We start from the raw sequence: 5,822 nt of genomic DNA, 5'->3' as shown, positions 1-5,822 counted from the left end.
GCCACTCGCAGCGCAGCGAACCAGGCTTTGGGCGAGCCTATTAAAGGCCCCCTCCTCTCTGGACTGCCCAGTCAGCGCCCCTCCCCTCTCAACCCTCCCAGCCTCCCAGAGCTCGCAGCCCCGGGCCTCCAGGGGCCACCGAAGAACTCGGTCCCGCCTCCAGAGCTGAGAGCCATTTGGCGGGGAGGGAGTGGCGTTTAGCTGAGGCGGAGGCGTGGGCTGGCCAGGGAAACCAGTGCTGGTGTCTCGATTCGCATTTTGCCCTAGGTTATACCCCGTGCCAGTAACATCAGTTACTTCTGTCGCTGGTGGACATCTGTGCATCCTCCAATTTTAGCCTTTATAAACCTCAAGGCAGCTGGGTTTAGGAATTAAGAATGAAGACACCACTGACCTCTCTCCCAGACCCACCTCATTCCTTCTGTTGCAAAGTCCCTGCTGTTTCTTAAGTACAGAGTACCCTGAAAGACCCAGAATCCCCTTACCCGCTACACACACCCCTATAAATATCCTATTGTCAGAAGAGCAACTTCCAAGAAACAAGGAGAGCCCGTGTGGAACCCAGAGCTTCCCAGGCCCAAGGTCTGCCCTGGGGGCAGTGGTGTGCTGAATAGCTAGTACAGACCACTAAATGTTCAGGCATTTTTCTAGTCAGCTGTTAAACATGGTCATTATTAATAAAATACATAAACTTGCAATTAAATAATTTATATTTTAAAGCAAAATTGATAAATACCCCAAACCCATCACTTCCTAGTCATTTGATTATTGTCTATGGTCTTGAGCCAAACTTCCCCTAAGATTTCACAGCTCCCAGAAAAGATAACAGAGGGAGGTGGAAATAAATGGAGACACTAAATGTCCAGCTATTCTGCATCTCCCCATTCAGGAACATCACACTTGAAATTCATACTGTTGTGTAGCAAATGCTTCCAATCAAAATTGAAGAGGAGAGATTGAGGTCTTGGTAAACATTAATTAGCACCCCTGTTTGCAGAGAGGATATAGAGAGCAGTTGCTGGGGCTGCAGGGACAAGAGAAAGGGTGTCTTCCTGCCAGGGAAGGGCTCAGGGTTTGATGGACAGTAGAAAAACCAGGCAGTTCATCCTCCATAAGATTGTCCCATTTGATCCTTGACCAAGTGATAGGGCACTGGAGTGGGAAGTCAAGTATGTAACAGGTTGAGAATACACAACAGTGCCATAAATTCCCATCTAGTTTGTAGAAGACCATTAATGGCTCAAGAGCCCAAGTTTCTCCTTACCTCTCTCGTAGAATTCACTTAATTCTCTGACAAGAAAGGAAAGGAGAGGAAGGAGACTTTTTTAGTCTCTCCTGATGCCTAGAAAATCTTTCAAGAACCTAATGGGGGAAACAGAAGAGGGGATGTGCAATGATTTTAAGCAAAAGAGGGGCAGATTGGAAGAATTGGGGAGTTGTTGTTTTTTTAAAGAAGTGTCTGCTCAAGTAGACCACTCTAGTGCTGAAGAAAAGAGAAAGCTGGGTCTAGTCCATTAATGAAGTGTACTTTCTGTCCATTATCTTCTCCCCATAAGGATTCACTCTTGGAAGAACCCCTTGGGCCTTGGAACAGGAAGACAGTACAGATGTACTGAACTCTACTAGGGCCCCTCCTTAATTGAGGCAGGAAGAATTGAAATTCATGATGTGAATGAGTAAGAGTTGGGTGTTTATACTTTGTAAATGAAAAGGAGAGTACACATATGGGAGGATTGTGTGTGAGAGAGAGGGAGTTCTAGTTTATAAAGGCCCTGTATGTTTGAGTATTCAAAGAAGGACTGTAATTAAAGAACAACTCAAACAACCAAGAGCAATCATAAGTCACTTACTAAGGGCAAGCAATTGTTTCCTACACCCAGCAGTTTTAATGGCAGGTTACAAATTTTCCAAACACATTTTACTTTCACTCTGATGAATGGATTCAGGGAAGGCCTCCTGGGTGTCAATCAAGATCACAGGTCCAGGAAAAGGAAGCCCCATCTCCATCCAAGTACTTTGGTCTCACTGCCCCTGTCACAGCCCAACTGATCTCATCCCTGAACACAAAGACTGACCACCTGGACTTACTCAAAGGCTGTAGCATGTATTGCACACTTACTGTATGCTAAACATTGCACCAAGAGTTTTGTGCTCATTGTCTTATTTCACACTTGTCTTTCCCCTTGGGAACCTGTAGTTCCATCCAATTACTTTTACCAGAGATTCCTAGCCAGGAATTAGGATGGAAAGATATGCTGCTATAACGTACAGAAAGCCCTCAAGTCAAAGAATTCACGATCCACACTCCCATTTCCAGTTACTGCTCTGATTCTTGGACTCTGGATATCCTTATCAAAAGAGAAAGGATCACAGCTTGGAAGGCTGAAACAGGAGGATCGTGAGTTCAAAGCCAACCTCAGCAATGGTGAGGTACTAAGCAACTCAGTGAGACCCTGTCTCTAAATAAAATACAAAATAGGGCTGGGGATGTGGCTCAATGGTCAAGTGGCCCTGCTGAGTTCAATCCCCAATACCCACCCACCCACCCCCCAAAAAAAGAGAAGGGATCATCCTAGGTTGGAGGTCTTTAGTCAGAGAACAGCATCTGAATCCTCTGCCTCAATAACACCTAAGACCATTCCAGATCAGGAAGATGGCATGCTTTATTTAGCCCCTAGAATTTATCTTTATCTAAAACCATTTTTTGCTTGGATTTTTACTTTTTCATTGACTGATGCCTTCCCCAGTCCCTGCTAGAATGAGAGGGGGATTCTGTCTCAGTTATTCCTCTATTATACAGGGCCTGACAAAGTGCTGGGCACACAAGGGACTCCTATGAATATTGAATGAATAAATCAACCCACTTCTGTTTTGAAGCTTGGTCACTCACAGTTTGTAAAACCTTGGGCAAAATATTTCATCTCTAAAATGAATAAGACTATCTCATGGAATTGAGGGCCTAACACACTACTCCCATAACAATTTATTTCCTACACCTCTCTGACAGAAACCTTAGCCTAGCACCTACACCCGAAGCCCAGAAACCTCACTTCAGAACTGAGGCATCTGAGGTCCAGAGAGATAAAATGACTTGTCTAAGGCAATCCAGTCAGCTCTTTACTCATTTCATGAACTCTTTTCTCTTTGTTCTTTGCCTGAACACCTGGTCCTAACTAAGTTAACTTATCTTGGTGGCTTCATGCTGCTATTTCTAGATGCATATCTCTATGTAAGACATTTCTCTTGCATAGGAGGCCCGCTCAACCTTGTCTATATCTGTCTGTAGATGACACTTGATTGAACTCATACAGTTCTGGTTGTTCCTTCTTTTCCTAATTCCTTTTGGCTTGTATGTATTCCATTTCCAGTATGGGCATGTTCACTTTAAACTTGCTTGCCCTTTGCTAATAATTTAACATTGAACCCTTTCCCTTAAGCTCAGCTACAGCCACTCTGGCCAGGAAACTCATCAAAAGTAGGTCTCCATCCCCTTTTATGTTGGTTTTCATGACTGTTCTCAAAACAGGTATTGAGTACTCAGCTGATCTTGTTAGGTTCAAGAGGTTCCAGGCAGAAGATCAACCCCCAAAGGCCACTGAGGCCAGAGGGAGGGAGATTTTACTTCTTTCAGATCCTGATGATTCACCATTATTGAAGCCAAATGCCCTCTGCCAATCTGTAACATCAGCATTCAGGAGGATCTCCCAAATGAAAGAAAAAAATCAAGGAGAAAGAAGTAGGGGTTACAGGGGCAGGCATTATAATCTAGGCAAGATTGTAATGGAAAGGAAAGTGGTTGGAAGAAGTCTCCCAACTCCTCACATCAGATATTAAAAATCATTGACTTACCATGTTGGGATTTAAATCAGGTTTTATACAGCAACATGAAAACAGGTTTATGAATTTATCAATTTATCAATTTTTTTGCTTTATGTTTTCTTTATCATTATATGTGAAAGATCCTGAAAAGTCCCAGATATGTTCCATCCACTCTTTATGGAACCGATACTACAAAGATGGTCAAAGCAGACAACACCTAGCAGGCACAGGCCTTGGGGAGCCTCTTGGAATGCTTAGCAAATGTTAACCTACAGAGCCGCCATCATCCACTGGCAACCACAACTGCTAGAGCCCTTAGCCAATCTTTTTCTAGATGTGGAGACAGCTGAAGCATCTGGAGATTCATCTAAGCACCCATGAATTATAGTCCTGGGCCCGAGTCCATTATTCATTTCTCAGAGGAAATATTTAACTCTGTTTTTTCCCCTTCAGCCTCCCACTCTGTTTTTCCCCCACTCTGGGGCTAGAATTCAGGTAGAAGTCCCTCTGATATTTAACTTCTGTGCTTATTCCCTTGAACACTAGAGGGTCAGAATAAAGGGTCCTTATTTGACTTTGGCAAACTCAATAAATAATTCCAAGCTATCTCCTCCTTCCACCCTGAATCCCCCTTATACAGTTTTAAATAATAGCCCCTACTCTCATATCTCAGATTCCCCAATTCAGTCATTTATTTTATAACTTTTCACAAACACACCCTTCAGGGCTCTTGGCCATTCAGTATATAGATGCACCTTTGACCTTAGTGCTAATTGAGAGTGAAATGCCTAGAACTGAGACAACATTAATGCTAAATCCTCCACTCCTATCTAAGGATTTAGAAAACCACTAGTTTTTTTCTGCCAAACAAACTTCTATATCCTCTACTCATCTCAAATGCCCCTTTCCCCTTCCTCATCAGCATCCTAATAATACTTTCAAGATCAAACTTGACCTTGAGCCTCAGGCTCCACTCCAGACAATGATAAAGGATCACTTCTAGATTCCTCCACATTAGATGAGGCTCCAAGACAAAATTCATCATTCCCCCTAATTATCATTCCCCCTAAGTATCCATTCTTCTTCTTAATAAGCACTTGACACATACATATTATATGATTTATTAATGAGATAATTTATCCTCTCACTTTGTCCTCACAAATACACTTGGGGAGAGGAATAGTGGGACAGGAACTCACATCTCCACTTTGACCAAGAAAACCTAAGGTCCAGGCTGGGGTTGCGGCTCAGTGGAAGAGTACTTGCCTAGCACATATGAGGCACTGGATTCAATCCTCAGCACTACATAAAAATAAAAATAAAATAAAGGTATCTTGTCCATCTACAACTAAAACAAAAAGAAAGAAAAAAACCTAAGGCCCAAAGAGTTTGAATGACTGAAAAGAAATCAGTTTGATTGTAAGAAGCAGGATTCAAACTGAAAATCTCAACTTGTATTAAGTTCCAGCCCTGGAGACTTCCCAGACCTCAGCTGCCTTTCTTCTGGCACGGACCACCCCATTTCCACCTTCATTTGCTCGTCCTCACTCACCTATCCATGCCGTTACATCCTCCCAGCCATACAATGCTCTTCCCAGTCTTCTACATATTCCCTTCTCATCCTTCTTGAACACATACTCCAGAGCTAACTTTAGGGCTGGGGTTGTGGTTCAGTGGTGAAGCACTTGTCTTGCACATGTGAGATACTGGGTGTGATCCTCAGCACCACAGAAATAAATAAAGGTAAAAAATAAATAAAATAAAGATACTGTGTCCATATACAACTAAAAAGATGTATATAAAATTCTTTTTAAAAAGATCTAGTTTTAATGTGATTTATAAGAATCCAGTGAATTGCCTTTAAGCTGTACTTTCTTTGGATCAACAATTAACATGATGGTCCTAAGTGACTTGGTCTACTGCGAATTCATAAAGAAAACTCATAATAAAGGGACAGTATTTAATGGGTATCATAAGAGCATATTTTTCTATTGTATTCATTT

This window comes from Marmota flaviventris, chromosome 9 (genome assembly GCF_047511675.1).
Source record: "Marmota flaviventris isolate mMarFla1 chromosome 9, mMarFla1.hap1, whole genome shotgun sequence".
NCBI classification, from domain to species: Eukaryota; Metazoa; Chordata; class Mammalia; order Rodentia; family Sciuridae; genus Marmota; species Marmota flaviventris.
This window is presented reverse-complemented; position numbering follows the sequence as displayed.